At 35.5% G+C, this 23,362-nt stretch overlaps 1 protein-coding gene across 2 annotated transcripts in view; it reads right to left on the bottom strand.

Annotated features, from left to right (window-relative positions):
• DTNA (dystrobrevin alpha) overlaps positions 1–20,421 on the bottom strand; it is a 271,240-nt gene extending 250,819 nt beyond the window's left edge. For both annotated transcript variants that reach the window (XM_090285660.1, XM_090285659.1), the window contains exon 1: positions 20,189–20,421. The gene's annotated coding sequence lies outside the window, so the exon portion shown is untranslated. The remainder of the gene's footprint in view (positions 1–20,188) is intronic.
• Positions 20,422–23,362: the final 2,941 nt, after the last annotated feature.

The following is a 23,362-nucleotide window of genomic DNA, read 5'->3' on the forward strand; positions in this document are numbered from 1 at the left end:
TGTTTGCCCTGCCTTGGAGATCCCCCAAGGCTCCATCCCACCCAATTTAGAGCTGTTAACAATAGCTTTTCCATATGAATAGCTGGTCTTGGCTCAAGCTTCACTACTTCCGAAATCCTTTCAAACAAGCAACAAGTGACCTCAGTGAACTCCAGCCGCCCTACCTCTTCTTAAGTGGCCCCAGGCTTGGCACTGGCAGCAGCCAGCCTAGATTCACAGGTTTGCTTCACCTGAGAATCTCCAAGCCAAGCACAAGTAGCAGCCATCTCAGATTGCTCTACAGCTCAGGCAGGGTGGCCCTGGGCAAAACACAGGTGGGGACTGACCTTGGCCTGCACCTCCTAGGAAGCCCCAGGGCCAGTGCACCCAGTGGACAGCTACAGATCATGTTGGAGCACCACCACCCTGACCCTGCAGAGCTGATCCTCCATGGAGGGCGGAAGTTGGTGGTCAGTAGTCACAGTCAATCCTTGCAATTGACTGGCCTGGGTAAATCCCTCCCATTGCCCTGCAAACAGCAACCAAGACTCAACTACAAAAGAAAGGTGTACTCAGCCCATACAAAGGGCACACCTCAAGTACCCTGCTTGAGTGTTAGGGGAGGCTGTGCCACTGGACCCTACAGGGCACCTACTGTATTAGGCTATGCTACCAAGACAGGGAGTCATAGCAGCTCTACCTAATACACATAAAAAAAACACAAGGAGGCTGCCAAAATGAAGTGACAAAGAAACATGGCCAAATGAAAGAAGTAATCAAAACTCCAAAAAAAAAAAAAAAAAAAGGTAAATGAAATGGAGATAAGCAATCCATCAGATAGATGCAGGGTTCAAAACACTGGTTATAAGGATGCTCAAAAAACTTATGAGGACCTCAACAGCATAAAAAAGATCCAGTCAGAAACAAAGGACACACTAATTGAGATAAAGAACAATTTACAGGGAAACAACAGTGGGGTAAATAAAGCCAAGTATTGAATCAATGATTGGGAACATAAAGAAGCAAAAAAAAAAAAAAAAAATCAAAAATCAGAATAATAAGAAAAAAGAATTAAAAAAAATAAAAAACGAGGATAGTATAAGGAGCCCCCGGGACAACTTTAAGCATTCCAACATCTGCATCACAGGGGTTCCAGAAAGAGAAGAGAAAGAGCAAGAAATTGGAACTCTATTTGAAAAAATAATAAAAGAAAAATTCTCTAATTTGGTGAAGGAAATAGACATACAAGTCCAGGAAGCATAGAGAGTCCCAAACAAGATGGATGCAAAGAGGCCCACCCCAACATACATCATAATAAAATACCAAAGGTCAAAGATAAAGAGAAAATCTTGATAGCATCAAGAGAAAAGCATATAATTACCTACGAAGGAGTTCCCATCAGACTGTCAGCTGATTTCTCAAAAGAAACTTTGCAGGCTAGAGGGACTGGCAAGAAATATTAAAAATCATGAAAAGCAGGGACCTACAGCCAAGATTGCTCTATCCAGCAAAGATATCACTTAAAATTGAAGGGCAGATAAAGAGCTTCCCAAACAAGAAAAAATTAAAGGAGTTTATCATTACTAAACCATATTATATGAAATGTTAAAGGGACTTATTTAAGAAAAGAAGATCAAAACTGTGAATAATATAATGGCAATAAAAACATACCTGACAACAATTGAATCTAAAAAACAAACTAAGTAAACAAGACAAACAGAGACAGAATCATGGATATGGAGAGCATTTTGATGTCTGCCAGACGGGAGGAGGGTGTGGAGGAATGGGTGAAGAGGTGAGGGGATTAGGAAGTACAAATAGGTAGTTACAGAATAGCCATGGGGATGTAAAGTACAGTATAGGAAATGGAGTAGCCAAAGAACTTATACAGATGACTCATAGACATGAACAATGGTGGGGGGATTGCCAGAGGGTGTGTGGGGTGCTGGGTGGAGGAGAGCAAAGGGGAAAAAATTGGGACAGCTGTAGCAGCATAATCAATAAAATGTAATAAAACATGTAAACACAGATATTGAACATAGTAAGTACTTTTTACTAGAAATGTTCATATATCAATATGTTATGCTGTTCCTGGTATTTTGTAGCATTGTTAATTACTTGACTTTAATATCTTTATACTGTAACTGGCAAAAGTAGGGTGAAAATTATCTTTCCACTGTAACTTTCAATAAAACCTCATGACATAACCAACCAGTAACTGATTAGCTCCTTTTTTTCTTGCTATTTTGAATTAGTATAGTATTGTGTTTATTTAAAGGGGAAGAATTTTTGATGGACTCAGTCATAAGAAAACTTTTCACGGGCCATTTTGAGTAATTTTAATTAAAACTCAGTTCAAATCTACCTCTTAAACTTAGCAAAAGCATCTGCCATGTTTTCTCCACTTAAGAATTTGAGTTGAAAATATGAGCATTTTCCTGTTATAAAAGTGCTGTGTCTGTGTAAAGTTAAAATAGCTTCTGAGGATAATTTTCAACACATTTTGGAGAATTATGGCTTTAAAAAATGCAACTTTCAAAAAACAACATTGATGCTTCCTTCAGTCATGTGACAGCATTTCTTGCTATACATAATGCCTTCTTTCTCAGCATGTGCTAATTTCTTGAACCATTAGCCTACTCTTAGTCTCTCTGCCTGGCCCATAGCCAGAACATAGCATACTGCTTGCCACATAACAGGTGCTCAAAAGTATGTGTTGAATAAATGAATGCACAAATTAATTGAAGAATATAAAAACCTTGCCTTAATTTCTTTATGTTCTTGTACTTACACTAACTGTAGTTACCGGTTCTAGACTAGAATGTTCCCCTAATATAATGATGCCCTTGAGCTCCTATGACTAATTAGTGAAAATTAGATAGGGAAGCAGAAGATCCAGGAAAAATAAAGGGCTTTGTGCAAACAATAAAAAAAAATTATTGTAATATAAATTTTCTTAGAAGAGGCATTTCCATCTGCTAGAAAGTTCTCTAAAAATCCAACTCTAAGGCATATTACACAGTATGAATGGAGTTCTTTTTGTTTCTGTTTATTGCAGCTCATGCAGAACCAAAATGAAAGTTCTACAAAGTCTGTCTGTCTGGTTTTACTTGAGGCTCATATTCTGTTTCCTGAATCAGGCTGTTGTTCCCTGTTTTGATGAAGCCCGCATCTTTTGGTCCTTGACCTTACACTCGCAGGGGTACCATGCTGTGCAGCTCCAATACATCCCTTACGAATTATGCCCTCAGAGTTCTGGCCCATGGTGGTTCTGTCATGGGGCCCGAACACCTGGCCACGTTTTTTGTTTGTTTGTTTTAATCCCACGGCAGTTTTTAAGGAGAGAAATCTTCATATATCAAGAGAGTTTGATGTTACCCCTGTCACAATATCAAATTGGCATTTTGGATTAAACCAGTGTGGCTTTCTGATAATAATTCAGGGTTTTAATTTTTTTTATTTTTTGATGGTAAACTATACTTGTTGAAAACATGAGTTAGCTGTAACATTTTGCATGCCTTTTCTGATTTCTTTATTAAGTATGCAGTGCCAGCTTTGGCCGGGTAACTCAGCTGGTTGCAGCATCATCCCGTAGGCCAAAAAAGTTGCAGGTTTGATTCTTGGTCAGGGAACATACCTAAGTTGCAGGTTCAATCCCAGGTCAAGGCACATATGAGAGGCAACTGATCGATGTTCCTGTTTCACACAGATGTTTCTCTTTCTGTCTCTCCCCCTTCCTCTCTCTCTCTAAAAATCAATAAACATATCCTCAGATGAGGATTAAAGAAAAAAATAATATAGTGTCAGTTCTTAATTTAGTTCTTTCTAAAAATGTTTTCTACTGACTGTATATTATCATTGTACATAATGATCTTTAAGTTATCTTCTTTCAAACACTATATTTACTCCTTCCAGAATATTATTTTGCATTTATATTGTGCACCCTTCTTCCCAAATCTGCCTATCAAAGTTGGAGTTATCTTTCAAGTTTCAGCTCATTTATCTTTGCCTTTGTTAATCCTTTGCCCTATTGTGCCTTTTGGGACTTACGTTGTGGCATCTGTCACATGAAATCATGAAGGCTTGCTTGTGTATGTGTCTTCCTCTATGCTCTGTGAGCTCCCTGAGGACAGAGATTGCATCCACAGAACTCATACAGTAATTGGTTCACGGCTGGTGACCAGAGTAGATTATCTTCATTATTAAAGGTCACTCAATTTATGAAATGAATTAAATTATTTTATGAAAGTGAAACATGTTAAATCATGATTACAAGTAATTTTTTTAATGTTTCAACATGACATTGATTTGAAGTTCTCTCTTTATCCACAGCACAAAGCCCTTAAAACCATCAAGAATACCACTTCCTAATAATGAACAATTTGGTCTAAGCCTCCAAAAGTGATACAGACAGAAGAAAATAATAAAAAATGATTGAAAAAACTGAGAGGGTTGTACTGTTAATCACAGAATTATGACTTGTCTGTTACAATCTTTGAAGGACATTTTCCATTTGCCTGCTCTAGTATAATGATTTGATACAGTGTTTGAATAAAACTGTGATTTATACTCACCACTGATTTAAAATGCTTTACTGACCAACTTTTAATTCTTCTGTCTCTAGTTTTTCCTCATCAAAAATGATTTCATGATATTGCGGTCAATAATCCAAAGCAAGATGAAGTCCATAAAAGGAAGTAGCTTAGGCTGGCAAATCATTATGTAAGGGCCAGAGAAAGATTTTTTTAAAAGCCCAAAGATGTAACAGAACAGAACCAGATTAGGTTCTACTCTTGGCCCCTGTGTTCTTGGACAAAGTTAATCTTTCTAGGCTGTGATTTTTTTCTTCCATAAAACTAACATAAAACTAGATTGAACTAGTCACTAGACGATGTCTAAGCCTATTCTCAGCTCTAAATGTGGTGATTCAGTCTAGAGATGAGCTTTTCTGGACACAGTAAAACATTAGAAAATTATATTATCAGAGACAGGAGAAGTGTGCAGAGGAGTAAGTTCTCATAAAATTGTATATACGAGTGTTTAAAAGCAAGAAGACTATAGTATAAAGGCTGACTCATTATAATTGATTTATACACCGAGACCTCTCCCAGTCATAATTCATTTTCATGGGTATAATATCTTCATTTAGATTAATACATCTAGTGTTTCATAATTATAAGGTAAAATAAAGATGCAATGTGGGGAAACATTTACAGTTAAGCTGAGCACAAGTGAGAATGTCAAAGTGTAATTATGTTTACTGGTTAGTGTAAACATTGTAAAATAAATGACAACAACCTTTCTTTGTTGCTCTTCTTCAATATAGCTAATCACCGCATAGGCAGGGAGGTTTCTTACTGGGTCCTTTTGTTTTTGTAGTGATGAGGCGCTATAGAATATGCTAGGAGTCTGGGGTTTCACATTACTACAGTTACACATCCCCACAACCGCTCAAGAATACATGATTTTCCAAGCCTTTTGTTTGCTAAAAAAAACGACACAGGTTCCAGAGAAAGAAATGGGCACCTATGAATCAAGATTTATATATTTTAACACCTGAGACTGAAGGAAACTTAACAAGAATTTCACATCACTCTCTCCCTGCTAAATTTTCATTACAGGTGAATAAACTGGTCTATAAAGCCGAAAAGGATTTTGGCTGGAATAGAATGATACTCTTTCCTTAATGTATGAGTTGTACACTAGTGAGTAAATATTTGTAAGCAAATAATACCACACCATGTCCCTCTAAGAATTGTTAAGATGGAAAGGAAGGACTTTTAACACATTTGAGATTTATTTTTATGAATGATATATTTTCCTAAGCGTATTTTGTATGTGCTTTGTAGAAAATCTGTACAATATAGGAAATTACAAAGAAGAAAATAATCTCCTATATCTTAAGGTGAAAAGATAACTGCAATTAATGTTTCCTTCTAGGCTTTTTCTATTAATATATCTACATAATTATAGTTAACTGCACTGACCTCATTGTTAACATATTATGACATCACCATTTCCCCAAACCAGTAACACTTTCATAGACATCATTCCACTACGAGCAATATGCTGAGCACATAAATTCTTTACATGGATTATCTCAGGGAATTTTTTCAACAATACTAGAACATAGCCGTGTTAGTAGCCTCATTTAACAGATGAGAATAAAAAGTCCATGAAGCTAAATCAACATCACACAGTTTAAGGTTAATATATTTGATTTAGCTCATGAAAGAATTGTACAAGCTTAAATGCATATAAGACCACGTAATGTTCTGTGGAGTATATTTACTAGAGTTTTCTTAACTATTTCCTTTTTGAGGGTGCATTATTCACATTGTCCTCTCCCCACCTCCGTTCCCTTGAACCTGTCCATGTTTTTAAGTGTACCTCAAAGCAATCTATTCATGCCACTGGCACCAAAGAGACAAATGACCATACTCTATACCTCAAAATAATGCTCTGTATGAGCATCTCAACAGTGAGGAAATGCTGGGGCACCCTTTCCTTATCTCAATACATGGTTTCAGGGAACCTGTGAAACTATCTGAGGACTATCAAAAACAGTCTTGGATTAAAAATCAAGAGACCTGGGTTTTAGACTGACAATTAGACTAATTTTTTCCTGGGTTTAACAATTACTTAATCACTCCAGCCTCAGTCTCCTAGACTTCAGACATCCACGAGGAAAACATCAGCCCCCAGGAGTAATGGGTAGTCTGACTCTTTCAGTTCTCAGAAGACAGTTTACATGCAAGGTCTTCTTTAGCCTATAGAAATCTCCTCATGTACTTGGCTTATAGCCTTGGTTGCTAAAATAGGACAAACTGATGGCGTAAACACATTGTAATCAAGGATGACCTTATTGCTTAACTATTCTGTCACAATGCAAGGTCCAAGAAAGTAAAAACTTGCTCAAAATAAAAGTCAGTAAAATAAATGTGACCTGACTGATAACAATAAATATAGACTCTGAGCAAAACTGGAGTGGGAATAAAAGAATATCACTAAACTGGGGGAAATGAATTCCAAATGCCCTTAAGAGATGTTACTATATTTATTTGCTCATTATTCTGAGCAGTCTTGTTAGTCATTCCTGATGGTTTAAATTTCACTTATTTTCAATGTTAAAAACGTACAAGATAGTGCAAAATAATGTTAATTCAACAAATGCTGTTGCCTGCTCCATGATGGAAAACAGCGGAGCACTAGGCAATCACCTAGGTCAGACTCACAAGCAGGAAAAGCATGAATGATCCTAATGCTATAGTTGAATGTTATTATAAAAAGTGAATTGGGCTTTGCTAAGGTATGATTAGAAACAAATTTTCAAGACAATAATTATATCAGGCATTGAAAATTAGATCATTGATACAACTGAGCTCTAATAATCTAGGCAGTCAAAACAAACAAACAAAAAAAAAGGAAATTGATAAATTATATAGTTTTCCTTGTAAAATAAAGAAAGCTTACAGGTTTATGTTGAGGGATAAAACTTTTTCCTGGCACAAATTTCTATGAGAACTGTGTGGTATATACCTCCTTATTCTGAAGATATCAAGTAACATTTAGCACAATGATAACTGCAGTTATTCAAAGACATTCTTGATTTTCCCAAACTGCAATGTATTATGGTAAATTTCAACAATACTCAGGGGCACAAAATTAAGCACTTACTCGGTAATGACATATGTGTATGGAGGGGGAAGGGAAGAGCTAAAACAATGAGCTCTAGGCATGTGATTCAATTTGCTATAGCACCTGAAGATGTCTTGGCATATTCTTAGCACAGTCAATTCAATTCAAAGTTAAATCTTTTGATAGCTGTTAGAAGTGCCAATATTCTATGTGGTTGATTGAAGAAAGATCTATATCTTTAAATAGCAGGTAAAAAGGTAGCAGAGGTGACATTCTGGTGGAAAAATTAAGAAGCCTGATGTATTCTCACACAGAGACAGTCACTAATACACAAACAGGTAGATACACTTTTTCTATAAAAGAAAAAAGAAAATCTGAACCTGCTCAGGTGATTTTATAAATTCCTTAAATCATGGAAGAAACAATTCTGGCCTAGACATTTATTATGGGCTGTTCTCTATATTATATTACCCAAATCCCCAAAAGAACCTAAGAAATACTTTTGTGAAATATCTGAATACTTGAGTAGAAAGACATAATGATGGGCCTCTCTGGCATTAAATGCTGCAAGAAGAAAGAAGAAACTGACCTAGTAGGGTTATTTAGTATTGTCACTTTGAATACTAGCATTGCTAATGTAAAATCTTTCTTCCTGGTAGCAATTTGTAAAAGACAGCTATATATTAAGGCCACTCTTGATTGTTTTGGTCAACTATGTCATCATCATAGCTCAAGCTGCCTATATTTCTCTAGGCTTGGGCACATGAGCATGTCTGCAATTCACCTAAATACCAACTCAGTTATTTAGACCCATAAAAAGAGGAAGACATGGACATGGCACAACATTTTTTATAAACTTAAAATTAAAATTGAATCTTTCAGAAGAGCATATTTGAATAGCTTCATCAAGGATTGGGAACTCCTTCTGGGTTCATTTTAATTGGTATCATAGTCACTTAAGATTCAAATAAGAGGAATTTAGAGTCATGGATACTTCCAAATTAAGCACTTCTATAGTTTTCCATCTGACATTTCACTAATCATTATACAGAGTTACCTGGAAATAATCTTCCTTATTGGGTAGCAGAATGGTACCTCTTTTGCCTCTTAGTTGATCTATGTAATTCTGTATCTTCTGTTGATAAGGTGGATAAGGTGGATTGATGTTGGATAAGGTGGATTATGTTAGTCAGTGAAGAAATATCCAACAATGCTCAGAACTTTGGGCACTTATGGAAGACCTCCACAAGAGATAGGAGGAACCCTTCAGGACAAATAACTCTGCGCTAAGAGTGCTGATTACGGTGGCAAATATATTCCCCATCTTTCTTGTAAATAGTCACAGAAGGGCTGAAACTATGAGAAACTGATTAAGTGTAGTCTCTTCTATATATAAGCTTTGCTGAGAATGCTCATTTTCGAACCATGCTAGAGATTATTCAGCTTACACCAAATAGATTTTAAAAGAATTTAACTAAATATATATATGAAGCTCCTCTTCCCAGCAGTCAAAATAATTTTCCATTTAACTGGGCATTATGAAATCAGTTAAATCTTCCAAAGTTTTATGAGCAGACTTTTGTGATATTCTTTCTCTTCTCTGCCTCTATTCTTGTCTCCTTTAAAATCATCATCCAAGTGATCAGTCTATCTAAAATGCATCTACTGCAATTCTTCGTACCTACAGCTTGCTTCTCAAGCAAGGGAAGTTTGTAATCAAAGGAAATTCTAAAGGACACCATCAGTGTTGGGAGAATGAGAAGCTATTGGATAGACATGGTCCATTTTTCTGGAAATTTGGAGAGAAAAAACTTTTATTCTGAACAAAACAAAGATTTATTATGAAGTAAAATGCAAATACATTCTAACTTCGTATACATGGCAGACCATTTTGAACTCTGGCTCTGGACCCTCCTGTGAGTATACATTTATTCTGTTTTTGCTTTGTTTACTTTGGGGGAGGGGTTTGGATTTCAGAAGCACTCAGCACCATAAGGAAGAGAGAGCAAACCCCTTGGAATAACATAAAGAACCTTCCCTGTCTGGGTACCTATTTACCTCTCCAAACTCTTCTCCTTTCACTCTAGCCTCAAACAGCAGTAACAGCACACTGCTGATTGTCCCTGCTACATGTACCACGCAGTTTTCTATCTTTGCTCATCCTAGTCCTTCAAGCTTGAATGTCCTCCCTTCTTTATTTACCTAGGTAACTCCTACTCACCTATCAAAGCCCAACATAGTTGTCACCTTCTTCAGGACATCTCTGGGCACTTTAATATTCTATTACTTCCTTTATAATGACTAAATTATCATCATATGTACCTGTCTTCCAGGCATTCCTCCGAGACAGGGACTTAGCTAAGTGTAGGTCATTTAAAATATGAAACACAGGGTCTAACTATGAGATTTAGCAATATCTTACTTTAATATACAGGTTTTGGATCATGTAATTTTGACACGAGTTTTGGTTATAAAATTATTATAAAAAATAAGCCCGTGATTAATGTCTCTTTTATTTGTTGTGAAATAGTGAAAGAACACAGTAAATTAAACTTGATTTTTTTCATTTTGTATTTTGAAAATAATACCTTTGTTCAAGCTATTAGACTACCTAGACTTTATAATGAAAGATTTAAATTTGCTATACTGAAGTTTTAGCAATATCAAACAGATTTCTAAAGAATTACAGTAAAAAATCTGAGAGCCCCCCAGTGGTCAAAATAATATATGCAAATAGTCACAGTTACTCAATATTCTTAGCTCCAAATAACTTAAAATATTTCAGTCTTCCTTTTTTTTCTTATTTTTAAAAATATTTTATTTATTATTATTTTCTTCTTTTTCTTTTTTTTATTGTTGTTCTGTTACATTTGACACCAATTTTCTCCCCGTTGCTCTCCACTGTAAAGCTTTTATTTGTTTTTTAGGGAGAGGGGAAGGAAGGGAGGAAGAGAGGGAGAGAAACGTTGATGTGAGAGAAACAGGATCTGTTGCCTCATGCATGCTCCCAGCCAGGGACCTGGCCCACAACCCTGGCATGTTCCCTGACTGGGAATAGAACCATTGCAGCAACCTTTCAGCTTGTTGGCCAGTGCTCAACCCATTGACCCACACCAGCCAGGGTTCAGTCTTCCTTTTAGAAAAATACATGCTTTGATTACTTTCTTAAGTCACTATTATATTACATAAATTTTTTTAAAGAACTATAAGGAAGCAGATACTTATCCAAATCATTCAAATAAACCACATAAAGTAGCAGCCCAAACCACCCACTTATCAATGAGATTCTGAGTAGCTGCTAGAATTAAATCACATAAGGGCAATCCTAAATCTTGTTCAGATATGAGTAATTTAATTCCTTCCATTGCAGTCATTGAAAAAAATGTGGCTGTATATTAAAACCACTCAAGATAAAGAAAGGATCCAGGCAACCCTAGCTGTGCCTGCTACTCTTGCGCTCCCCTTAAGAACAGAGTTGGATTTTAATGTGTATATTGCTAGACTTGTAAAAGCACAGTGTGCATGCATGCGTGTGTGCGTGTGTGTGTCTAAACTGTAATTTTAACAGTTTGCATAAGAAATATATTGGCTTCTCTTTTAGCAAATGCATATCTAACTAAGCCAGGCAGCAGCACTTACATTTGCTTCATCTCTTTCCATCAGATTACCCAGCAATGTCTTGGCAGAGAGCCCTGAGTAATGTCTCTGCCTTGAAAATTATTAAGCTCTAACATTTATCCAAATGCTGCAACACTGATTGGGGAGGGTATTTTTTGTTTGTTTGTTTTAATTTAATTCTGATATTAACTTATTAGCAAGTAAAGTTTGTTTTAAAAACTCCCACACACACTTAGATTCATACATGTGATGCCCAATATAGGATTAAGATTCATTTTTGCTGACATAGAACAATATATTTAATTACTATATTCCAAAATCTTTATAGACTATTCCCCAAAACCCATACTTACTTATTTTAAAAACTTAGCAACAGCAGAGGAGAAATGTTAAGAAAAGATGTTATACTCTATAATTTCATACTGAGATATTTTTTGATTGTTTTCTAAATGTGTTAGACAGAAAGAAAATGTTCACCAGTTTTCCCTTTTGTATGCAGACCTACCAATTTAGTCAATGTTTCTAAGTTTTAAAAAAAGTCAGGTTCAGTTAGTGTCTGTGAATGACCTTCAAGAAATTCAGCCTACTGCAAGAAATGTTATGGTAATTCTCAGAAACGCATACTTTAATGGAGTAAGTTATTGCCTAAGACAAAAGTGGGCATCTCTGGAGGCTACACTGTGTCTTTGAGGCCACAGGGGTACCATAGAGGAGACTGAAGCAATAATTTACCCTTGTGCAATGAGAAATACAAGGTAACTTGCACGCCAGGATCCTCTGCTTCATTAAGTTAAACACTTCCCTCATGTCATTTTAAAAAAGAGAGTATAGTACTGTAAATCTAAGTAACTTAAATTTATGTTCCAGTATCTGGTAAATGGTTACATGGGATATTTTTCAGCACTCCAAATGTTTTAGGTGCTAGGCAGTTTCAGAATGTAGACATAATTGGCTACATAATTTGGCAAACAGAGGTAGAGATGGAGTTCTGCTGTGTGGCTGTTCAAAGGATCACAAAGGAGCAACCCTGCAGTGCTAAGAAGAGAGCTTCAGATCCTCCTGCAATGAATTTTTAGAGGTTTTGCTGACATCATTATGGTTTCCGAATTTTATTATAACCCCAGGGAAAAATATGAATAAAAATGAATCAGAGAAAAAAAATGTATGTTAAAAATTTATGCTATCCATACTTTTAATTGAATGGTTACTCTTTCCATGATGCAGAAAGAAGGTATATTTCCTGACTAATTTTCTTTTTTAAAAAAAATCTATTGGTTTATGTCTTACTTTAAAAATGGAAGGAGGTGAAATGAACTACTAATAAGTAAAAAGCAGAATAATATTGCCACAGTGGACAAGGTGATAAAATGTACATGCTCCCTGTCCTACCTAAACACCCCTATGCCTATAACTGAACATAATATCTAGGATTTTCTTTGAAGAGTTACTAATGGTATGAAAGTTAATGGAACAACCTGTTCATTTTATGTGGTCACAACACTTAATTAAATATACATTCAAAAGAAAAAAACTGAACATTTTGTTCTTGTTAGTCTATTACCTTCTTACACAGAAAAATCCCCATAGATGCTCACTTTAGTGGAGTATCTTTTGAAACCCCCCAATTTTTTCCTTTTTAAGCTTCAAAATTTTTGAACTCAAAGGAAGTGAACAACAAAAATCGTCAAGAACCAGATCTTAAAGTTGAAGAGGACTTTTCTCTTTACAAGATCTTCATAAAGAAAGCATAACCAAGTCTAATAAATTAATAATATATAATCGTATTTTAAAATGAAATAACAGAGTTTTAGAGTTTCAAATGAAATGGGTAAAATACAAATCCCTTTTGAATTCTGGATTCTGATGAACACAGTCTCTTTATCTGTGGCTGTATCACAAATCATAGGCCTGAATAAAACTGAACAAATATTGTTGAAAGCCCTATCAGTTTAAAATTTGATTTCTGTTGGTATTTAAGATCAATACCATTTATCAAGAGAACACAAAGTGCCCAATTGTAAAGATATTTTTAAAGTACTTTAAAATTCTGAGACTTATGTACTTAAAGTATTACATGAGCTACCACATTATCACACTTTTAATGATTACTACAACAATCAAGGCAGTGATTTAAATCAGAATATACCAAGTGTGTTTAAATGTACATTAAAAAGTGTGTTCAAATAGGGTATATATATCCATATATAATGTTGATATATATTAATATATTATGTCTATATATTCAAATTATACATATATATTCAAAATAACTTGAGAGATACTGGGCTAAAGAAAATCACACAATATCCCCTTAGTGTAAAACTTTAAGAATCTTTAATGCTAATGGTCACCTAAAAATCTCCAAGAGATGAATATAGTATACAGTGCTTCCCTCATCTTTTTTTCATCCACATAGTATTTCCTAGAATTTTCTAATTTAAATTAAAACCCAAAAGACCTTAAAATATTGGCTTAATACATTTTCAACTTCTGTTCCGTTAATGTTTGAATTCCCCAGTTATACCTTGTTGGTACTTAAAACTAAATGCAAAGCAAAAAAGAGAGTATCAGAGTGATGGGAATTTTACTCAAAACTATGCATTTCTAACCCATAACACAGATCACCATTCTTCTGTGGCATTTTTTTTAAAAACCTCATCCTTTTACTTTGCCTCCTGGGAGAAGCAGGGGCTGGGGATTAGAATTACATTCAATTACCTTTTTTGCCACTTCTTTGCTACACATAACCAGTTCCTAGAGATGGGAAAGTGTTCATGTTTTACATTTGCTCTCTACAGTCTATAGGAATTGTCCTATCAACAGCTCTTTCCCCTTCCCCAAACTGTGGGCAGTACTCCCTGGGAGATAAGTGTGAGAACAGGGAAAATTCCAGAGGGCTGGAAAAGCTGTAACAGGGAAAGGGCACAAAAACTCTGGGAATGGGGGGGGGGTGGGGAGTGAGAGAGTCAAAGGATGTAAATAAATAAAGGATTTTGGCATCAAATTGCAGGTAGCTTGCCTGCAATGTTACCAAGTATGGGCCAATTACTGTTTACAGGTTAAGTCTAGATCTACGTTCTTCTGGGGGTTTGAGATGGCCTATCATCCATTTGTGTGAAATTCATTAGAATCCTTCATAAATAATTTAGCCTTTTCTCTTTCCAGGCATTAGGATTGTATCCCTCACCAAAATGAAGTTAGATGTGGCCACATGGCAAGCTTTGGCCAAGGAAATGAGAGTATAAGAAACATGGATTATTTCAGGGAAAGCAACAATGCAGAGAAGGCCCTTTAGCCAACCCACGATGGATAATTTGCATGAGTGAAAGGGAAAGATTTAGGGGTTGTTTCTTACCTTGGGAATCCACACATAGTATATGTGGAGTATTTCATATGTCTGCATCTTAGTTTTATCATATATCAAAGAAAAAGCATATGTCTTTTATCTACAAAATAGTAGGAAACACTGGAAACATCTTAGAAGAGAATTGCTACACTTATTTGACGTGTTAGAAACATATTTTGATGAGTAAATGTTTTTCTACAACTGTGTAGTAATGAATAGTCTAAGACTAGAAGTTCATATGCATTAGAAGATAAATTTCACTCAAAATTAATCTACATCTTTTAACGAAATTAGTAAAGGCATCTATATTGTTGAACTATGATTAACTCAGTTTATGCATTCTTTCAGCACTCATAAGTTTGTGTACTACCACACAACATAGGAATGGGATATAGAGAGTAATGTAGGACTCAAAAAGAAATAATAAAAGTAACTCTATTGCTCTCTTTAAAATACACAAATCTTTACAAAGCTTTCATGGCTAAGGATGCTGGAGTCATTCTTTCACCATATATATTTTGCAAGTATGCAAAGTCCAGTTTTATTTATGCAAATATATGTACTTTTATTTTATATTAAGATACCACACAATTTTCCACGAGACAATGATACACGTTCTACTTAACATTTTTTTTAAAGAATTATTTCAGGTCTCTTTAAGCTATTTTATAATGAAAGTAGTATCTGCTAAATATGAGATTTAATAAATTAAGTAATCCCAACATTATTCTAAAACTTGGCTTTCCAAGAGGATACTACTAATCACCGAGGAAAGGCAAAGTGATGTTTTAAACAGGTGTGGAGGTTAGCACAAATAAATTAAGAATAAAAATGAAATAATAACATAAATAATTTAAGAAATTAAATCCATTGTTTTAACATGCCATACTCCAGTGTCAGTGTCCCATGCAGGGGGCTAAATAAATAATTTCATTGTCTAACACAGTTCAGGCATAAGGTAGAAGCTTGATACAGATTTGTTGAATTAACAAGACAAACTAGCTCAGCTACTTGGAAACTACAATTTAAAATAAGCCATTTTTCAAGAGCTAGTCCTAATTTCTTTTATAAATGGGGAAAAAACAGAAAAAGCCAATATTGTATTTTCGTATTTTATGACAGAGTATTCTGGATTCTCATCTAAATATAGACTTTGCATGTTTGATTATATTCAAAGTTTTTTTTTAAGTTAAAATTTTACCTTATGCTGGTGCTTTTGTTATAGTGGAGGTATAAGAACCCTGCATGAGATTAAATATAAGCTAAAGCCAAATTTCTTATTTTTCTAAATCTTAGGAGTTATCATATCAAAGGCATACAATAAATATGTGAAAAACTTATACATGATATGAGGACTATAAAATTAGTTAAATATCTTCAGAATGAATAAGCTATATTTTGTCTGGCTCCCACTAACTATATTCAATTTTTAATAAGCAAATGCAGGGTTTCTTTTAACTTAGAATAGCAAAACAAGATTAACATTGTTTGTCAAAGCCTTAACATTTTTGAGAAAAATATTTCATCTAACTATAAAATTAAGGCCATAATGTCATATCACATAAGCAATCAAATGCTTTCCTTCAAGCACCATGCTATGATCTAAAAACAAGCCAGTGTTTTCTGATATTTCAAATTTGAATTGCGTGCAATGAGATCATTTTAATTTAGTTGTGTAACGTTGACTTTTTCCATTTGTGTTCTTCAGCATTATGGACAGTTGAAACATGTCAGTTTTCCAACTCTATGACTTTCTTTTTGATTATGAATCTCTGAAAATATATAGCTAATTTATCATATTTAAACTTGTCATCTCTCTTGTCATCACAATTGAGTTATAAAGTCTCATTTGGCTACAATGAAAATAGATAACTTCTTCCTCCACAAAATAGTAATAACGAAATGTATTTTTAACTGACTATTAAGGATCACTATCCTAGACAACGAGTCTAAGTAAAAGGATAATGACGTTTAGAAAGAAAAAGAATAAAATAAAAAAGGGATTGTTGAGGTAAACTTTGCCAGGGTAATCATTTGTTCATCCCTTAAACATGCTGACTGATTTCTGTGTGTTAGTTACTGAGAATACAAAAATGAGTAAGAACAATTCCTGCCATCAGGGGTCTCCAGAATGGTTGATGAAGCTATACAGTTAAAGAAAGTACAGTGAATTTGACTTATGAGATCAACCTTGAAGAAGAAGCAGGATTTGCCCACAAAGAAGATGAACAATGGGCATTCTGGACAAAACGATTAAAAACAAAGTTGTTAGACTAACACAGAGGTGTGATAGTGTACAGAATGTTCTGGAAGCAGTAATTATGTGCCATGAATGTGTTGGTGATAACCAGTGAAGCAGTGGAGATAATGTCAGAGAAACAGGTCAAGGCCTTGGGGCAGGCCTGATTTAATAAATTTTAAGGAATTTATTGTAAAGGGAATGGTGAGCCACTAGAGATTTTTAAGTAGGGTAGCAATTCAGTTATGTCTATTATTTTTAAAAGATAGTTGTGTTGATCCTAGTGTGCAGGGTAAAGTCTAGGGGCAGGATTACAACTGGGCAACCACAGTAATACCCAAGTGAGATGACAAAGACCTGAAGTAGAGCAATTGCAAAGAGAATGGAAAGGAAGGAATTTAAGATAATTCTTTAAATGTAGTGATACTGTAGACAGGCCAACAGAAAGCAGGAGAACTCAAGGTCAACAGCTGAGAGTGATGGCAGTGGGGGTGGATTAGAGAGAGTAAAGAGATTACTAAAGAGAGGGGCCAGCTAGGTACAGATAAAAGGACTGTTAAGTATTGTTGACAGTTCAAATAAGGTTGGAAAACATGAATCTTCCAATCGGCATGCACGCACAGATTTCTCCAAAAAGCCTCAACAGATCAGGTCACAACTAAAAAACAAATCAGGAAAACCTCCCTAAAATCATCAATAGTACCAGCAGATTGCCTGATAGCTTCTCTAGAACTGTCAAAAAAAGAAAAAACATTATAATAGCAGTAGAGAGAATTTCCATTTCTGGTAACAATAATGAGATAATTTGGACTGACACTCCCACTGAAGTAACTAAAAATATTTAAAATACTAAAATAGCAAAGCGCTAATAAGAAAGTGAAGACAGCTCACAGGAAATTTAGAAAACCAGAACTCTGAGAGAGAGGCTCATCTTTGAAAGTTTTTGCCCTTAGGCACATAACTTATCAGGAACCAAAGATCTGAGAAATCAGCTTGCACTTTCGGCAGGCAGCCTTATGGGTCTCCTGGGATATCAAAACCCATGGTCCTCAGGTGAGGACTTGAATCAACTAACTCAATTTTATGGGCCACATCTTTCTCCAGGGGAGGAAGGAACCTCAAGTCAGCCGTTCTTCACACAGGTTTGCAGTCTGCCTTCTTGCACAGGAGTAAGTGAGGAAACGTAGGTATTGCACTTGGACTAAAGTAATTCTGGTCTGAGATTGTCCTCAGGTGCTGGCAGAAAAGCAAATCGAAGTCTCCTCTGGAGGAAAATACCATCACCACTAGGTCTCAACTTATTTTTACAAATAATTTTAAAACACAGTTCCAGCAAATGGTCAAGAATATCCAAACAACCGAAAAAAATAGGACACCATGAATGAGAATGACAGGAATAATAATAATCCGGTAACACTTGAAATATTAGAATTAGTGGACATATATTACAAAACAACTATACTTACTATATTCAAAGAAATGAAATCCAGGTTTGACAATTTCAGCGGGGAACTAAAACTAATGATAATAACATAATAGTTGCGGAAAAATATTCACTTACACATTTTCCTGTCAACAGTATTTGGCCACAGAGTTTAAAATTCTTACATTTTAGAATTCAAAATTTTTATATTTGTTTTTTCTTTTGACACATTGAAAGCAAGAAACAAAACCCCACTTTAATAAGCCTAATAAAACTATTTATATTTATAATTCAATCAGAAATATATTAGTTAAGGAAAAGGTAAGTCTGCATGTGTGTGTGTGTGTGTGTGTGCATGTGTAGTGAGCACACACGTGCAAACACTCACAGATTTCTGGGGAATACCTATGATTCCTGCCAGGCTCACCCCTACTGTCAACAGTTCAGGATGCAGCAGGAGCAATTTTGAAAGATACCATCCATTTGCACAGAAATGAAAATTAATTTTAACTTTTACAACCTAATGGGTTAATTTTAAGTATTAGGGAAGGTTAACTGTGATTTAAAAAAATTGCTTAAACTGTTTGGAAGTGAGGTATTTATACAGAAATGCAAATATTCCCGGTGGACTTAATGTATTGACTTTAAAACACTCTATAGTCAGACTCTTTTTGGAAGACAGGTCTTGACTGTAAGAAGAGGGATTTAGCAGTTGACATTTATTAGGGGCTGAGAGGGAGGAGGGCAAGAGGGGGCGAGAGAAAGTGGGCAAAGTAAGAAGGACAGGGCACCAAAACTGAGCTCTGCCAACCTTGAATTTTGTTTAGTCTTGCTAGATTGTTCAGTAGTTATAAAATCAAGCGATTCTATCAATATAATTCATTTTAGAAGAGCAACAGTACATTATTTATTCTTATCAAAGTTGAGTGACACATCCATATGAAGTCATTTGTTTGTATCTCGTTTAGCCAACTTAGTTCATTAGAATCCAGCCTATCTGACAGAACAAAAATCGGCCAGTTGCATTTAACAACTGTTCGGCCCCACACTTGGGAATAAGAACGTCAGCAGGTTTATTTTCCCCATATAAAGTAGAATTTCCAATTCACACCAAGAACTCCGTGACTATTATGGACAGTATTTATTCTGAAGGAATGCTGCGCAAGTTTGGAAAAACTGTCTCTAGAGCAGAGCTGAGAGGTCATCTGAAAACAAGAAACCAAACCTATACATGGTCAAAACTGAAGTGAACTAAAGTTTGTCATTCTTTTTTCCCCCCTTTTTTTTAAAGAAAAAAAGGTTTGAAAAACTTAAAACACTGTGACAATAGCAAATTAGACAACTCTTTCCCTTCTCTGCTCTCAAGCTCTGTATAATCAGGATGCCTACCTTCACTTAGTAAATATCAGCTTTTCTTGGAGGAGGAGAATCTGCTTAGAATTAATGAGGCAACACCAAAAAATAACTTCCATTAACAAATTGCCTATTTTCTCTCATTTGTTTTATTAAAAATCAGAATATCTTCTAAAGGCTCCTTATGCAAGTTGGACCACCTCTTTACCCCTTCTTTTCTTTTTCTTTTCAATTAAGAAGTGCCATAGTGCCGCGCAAGGGGAACAACTATTTCACAATAATAATACAGTTGCATCCAGTGGTATCATAGGCACAGTAACAGCCGGCGTGGTAACATGCAACTACTGACATTATAATTCAGTAAATGCAGGGTGTTTAAGGAGGAGTTAATAAAGGGGAAAGTAAGTACGACTAAAGCAAAACCGAAGTTACAGATGCACAAGGTAAATTTCAAGACTAAGCTGAAGTACTCTCTGCCACACAAAATGTAAAATGCCAGATATCTCTAGAAAGGTAAGAAAGTCACAACACTGGAAAACCTGCATTACAACTTTTTTGTTCACATAGATAAAAAGAAAAATTCAACACTAACCTTCCCAGAGAAGAGATGCTTCTTAAATCCAATTTTTTCACTTACCCTAGGTATGTACAGCAGGATCTTTTAAATCCTTTTAATTCCAGTACTTTCCAGAAATATATGAGTTCTTAGCACATTCACTTGAACAATCAACTTTAACCAAATTGTTACTTAAAACATAACAGAACTCTCTGAAATTCTAGGGAGAGATATGAGTTTAAAATCCAGCTTCTAGAGCTTGGTGTATACTGTGTCTATCTTTAACTTGAAAATGATTTGGTTTCACATTCCATTGAAGTCCTACTGGCAGATGCCTTTGGAAAACTCACCAATGGCAGGCTTTCAAACGTCCTCGCTCCAGCCCCTCCTCCCTCTGACCGAGCTTCCGCTGTTACATCTAATGCTGATTTACTCAGCTGTCTTTCTACCTGTCTGTGCCTGGGTAAAAGGAGATGCTTTCATTGATGGCTATTACGGAAACACTTGGAAACTGAAGATCAGCCGGAGGACTCACTGTGCTTTCCCCTCCCCCTACTTACTGCCAGAAACCAACTGACTTCCAAACTTGGCTGTCTGAAAAAGAATGTTCTCTGATTGGCATTCCTGGAAGCAGAAAGCAAGGCAGCTCAAGTTTTGTTCTGTTACTCAGCATGAAAAACTCCCCAGGTATACATAATACAAACAAGTAAAGAGAATGAAGCGAATATTTTGGGGCATTACCAATATTTTTGTTGTCTCACAGCATTTATATTTTAATATACACATGTAATTTATACCCCAAATGGCTCAGGATACAGTAAAAAAAAGTAAAATGGTAAATCTTTAGTTTAAAAAAATTGAGACCCATTAGAGAAACAGTCACGCTGCTTGCTGCCTGCTTGACAGTATTCTGGAGGGCAACAGTGGCTTTTCTGTGTGAGAGAACCTTGTTTATAAACATTGTGAAAAAAACTGATTTCAGTTGTTCTTTATTGCAGACAGCAGGAGAGCGTACAAACATTTCTACCTCCTTGTCAAACTTCGTTTTCTAGAGGTGTCTTGCAAAATTTAGTGAGGACTGGGAAAAATATTGTGTGTGTATTGTACATACACTCATCTGAGAAAAGAGAAAATGACTGAATGGAAATGAGAAAAATACATTTCATCAAATAGGATCTCACAAGGATTAGTAATGAGGGATCCCTTTAAGTCACTAAATAAACTTGTGTTTAATATTTATTTAATAGTTGCTGAGGTCAAAAGATCTGCTGCTGAAAATAATTTACCTCTTTATGATCAAAAGAGTGAATTTATTACAAGTAATTTTATAGACTAGACAACTTTTTGAAAGGCCTAATTAAACATTTATAATTTTGGTGATCAAGCAGACCACAACCCCAAGCACTTTGGAGTTTCCAGATTTCAGCCGCTGTGGCTGCCAACTCCAGGCAATGTCAGCTGGCAGCTCAGGGCAGTGGACTGGCTGCAGCTGCTCTTGCAACTTGTACAGACATCTCAAAACTATTTGATGGCGAAGGGTTGGCTACAAAAAGTAAGCTCTCCTTTTGTTTGTTTGTGGTTGGTTTTTAATTTTCTGTACTAGGTGGTCTTCTAACACTTATAGACCAAGATCATTTTAGGGAACCATGAGTGAAAATATGATTAACTGGCATCACGTTACTAATTTATTTCGGCGATATTTTGATGTCTCCTGTTGACTGGCATTCTACCAGCTTGCTTACTCCTTAACCTGTTACTAAGATGTCTTTTTAAATGATTAAATAAAAGAGTCAGAGAAGGAAGAAACTTTATTCATATTCCCAAGGTTGATTGTCCTAGGGGAATTTCAGGCTCTATGAAAAGATGATAGATAAGAGCATCCAAATGACTTCAGCAATAAATAGAAAGAAAAAACACATTTACTGAGAGAGCACACATAGTTGTCTCTGAGTTTCTTCTTCCCTCTTTCAAAATACTTTTCCCCAGTGCGAGTGGATGGTGTCAAAACACATGTGAACTAAGCAGATTGGATGGAGTTGGTGGCAGGCCATCTAGTTCACATTCAGCCACACTGTTCATTTATGTTGTATTTTGACTCAACACTAGCACATAACTGACACTAAGAAATGTTTGTTGAAACTGAAGAACTTCTTGTTCAAAAGTCTACATTTTAACCTATGGAAAATGCTTATATGTTGGCTCACATTTTAGGTAAATATATTTTGCATTTTTCTTAATGAATTTTTTCAGAAATAATTATATCTCATTTGAAGCCTAACCAAAAGATTACATGGAAGATATATTAGGTACTGAGCACCTTCCCTGAATCCCTGTCCCAAGAAATCATCGTGAATTTTGTCTGAGTAATTGAGCCTAAATATCAGCATGGCGAGTATTATTAAGATCACTTTTATTGGCTTCCAAGAAAAATAGAGAAAAAAGGAAATGTTAAGTCCTTTACTATTTCATATTAGCTAGTAAAATATAACAATTTCCTTTATTGAATTGTTGCTGGCCATTTCCTTACAGTGCAATATTTACCAACCAAATATCTCCTTAGGTTCCCAACTTCATCTCCCCTTATATTTCATCTGTGGCAATCATGGAAATTTCAGAACAGTCTGCAACAGTAGTAGTAGCATTAGTCCAAATCCAAGGTTAAATGAGAACAACGTGAATTAAAATTCTTTTTCTTGTTAACCTTCACAAGGCAATTGATAAGATTTATAATGGCTAGAACTCAGTGTTTATCATGAGTAAATGTTATTTTTCTCTTTCATAAGCACTAACATGAGAGTTAGGATTTGGTAAAAAAAAAAAAAAAATAGATCTCAGGGCTTGCTTCCAAAGAAAACTGGTCATGTAACAGGAAAATCAAGTAACCTTGATTTATCGTGAACAAGCAGTTAATCTCCTCTCTGTTCTCCAGAAATAGACTGTATTAGTACAGTTCTCTGGATGGCAAATGCAGGTAGCAGGTTCTTTGCAGAGGTAAACAAGATGTTTAAACTCATGCCTTAGTTTTAGCTGATTTGTGAGGCATCCATGTGTGTAAGGAATCTGGTCATGCAAAGCAATGGCCCATTATATTTTTGCTCCCTGTGGTCCTTTAGAAACTGGCATAGGGGGTATTCAAGGTGATGGTTTTGCAAATGAATTTTTTGCCTATTGTGTAGCATTTATTTTTTCAAAGCATATACTATTTGCTAA

This window comes from Furipterus horrens, unplaced genomic scaffold, assembly GCF_987537825.1.
Source record: "Furipterus horrens unplaced genomic scaffold, mFurHor1.1.pri manual_scaffold_8, whole genome shotgun sequence".
Lineage (NCBI taxonomy): Eukaryota > Metazoa > Chordata > Mammalia > Chiroptera > Furipteridae > Furipterus > Furipterus horrens.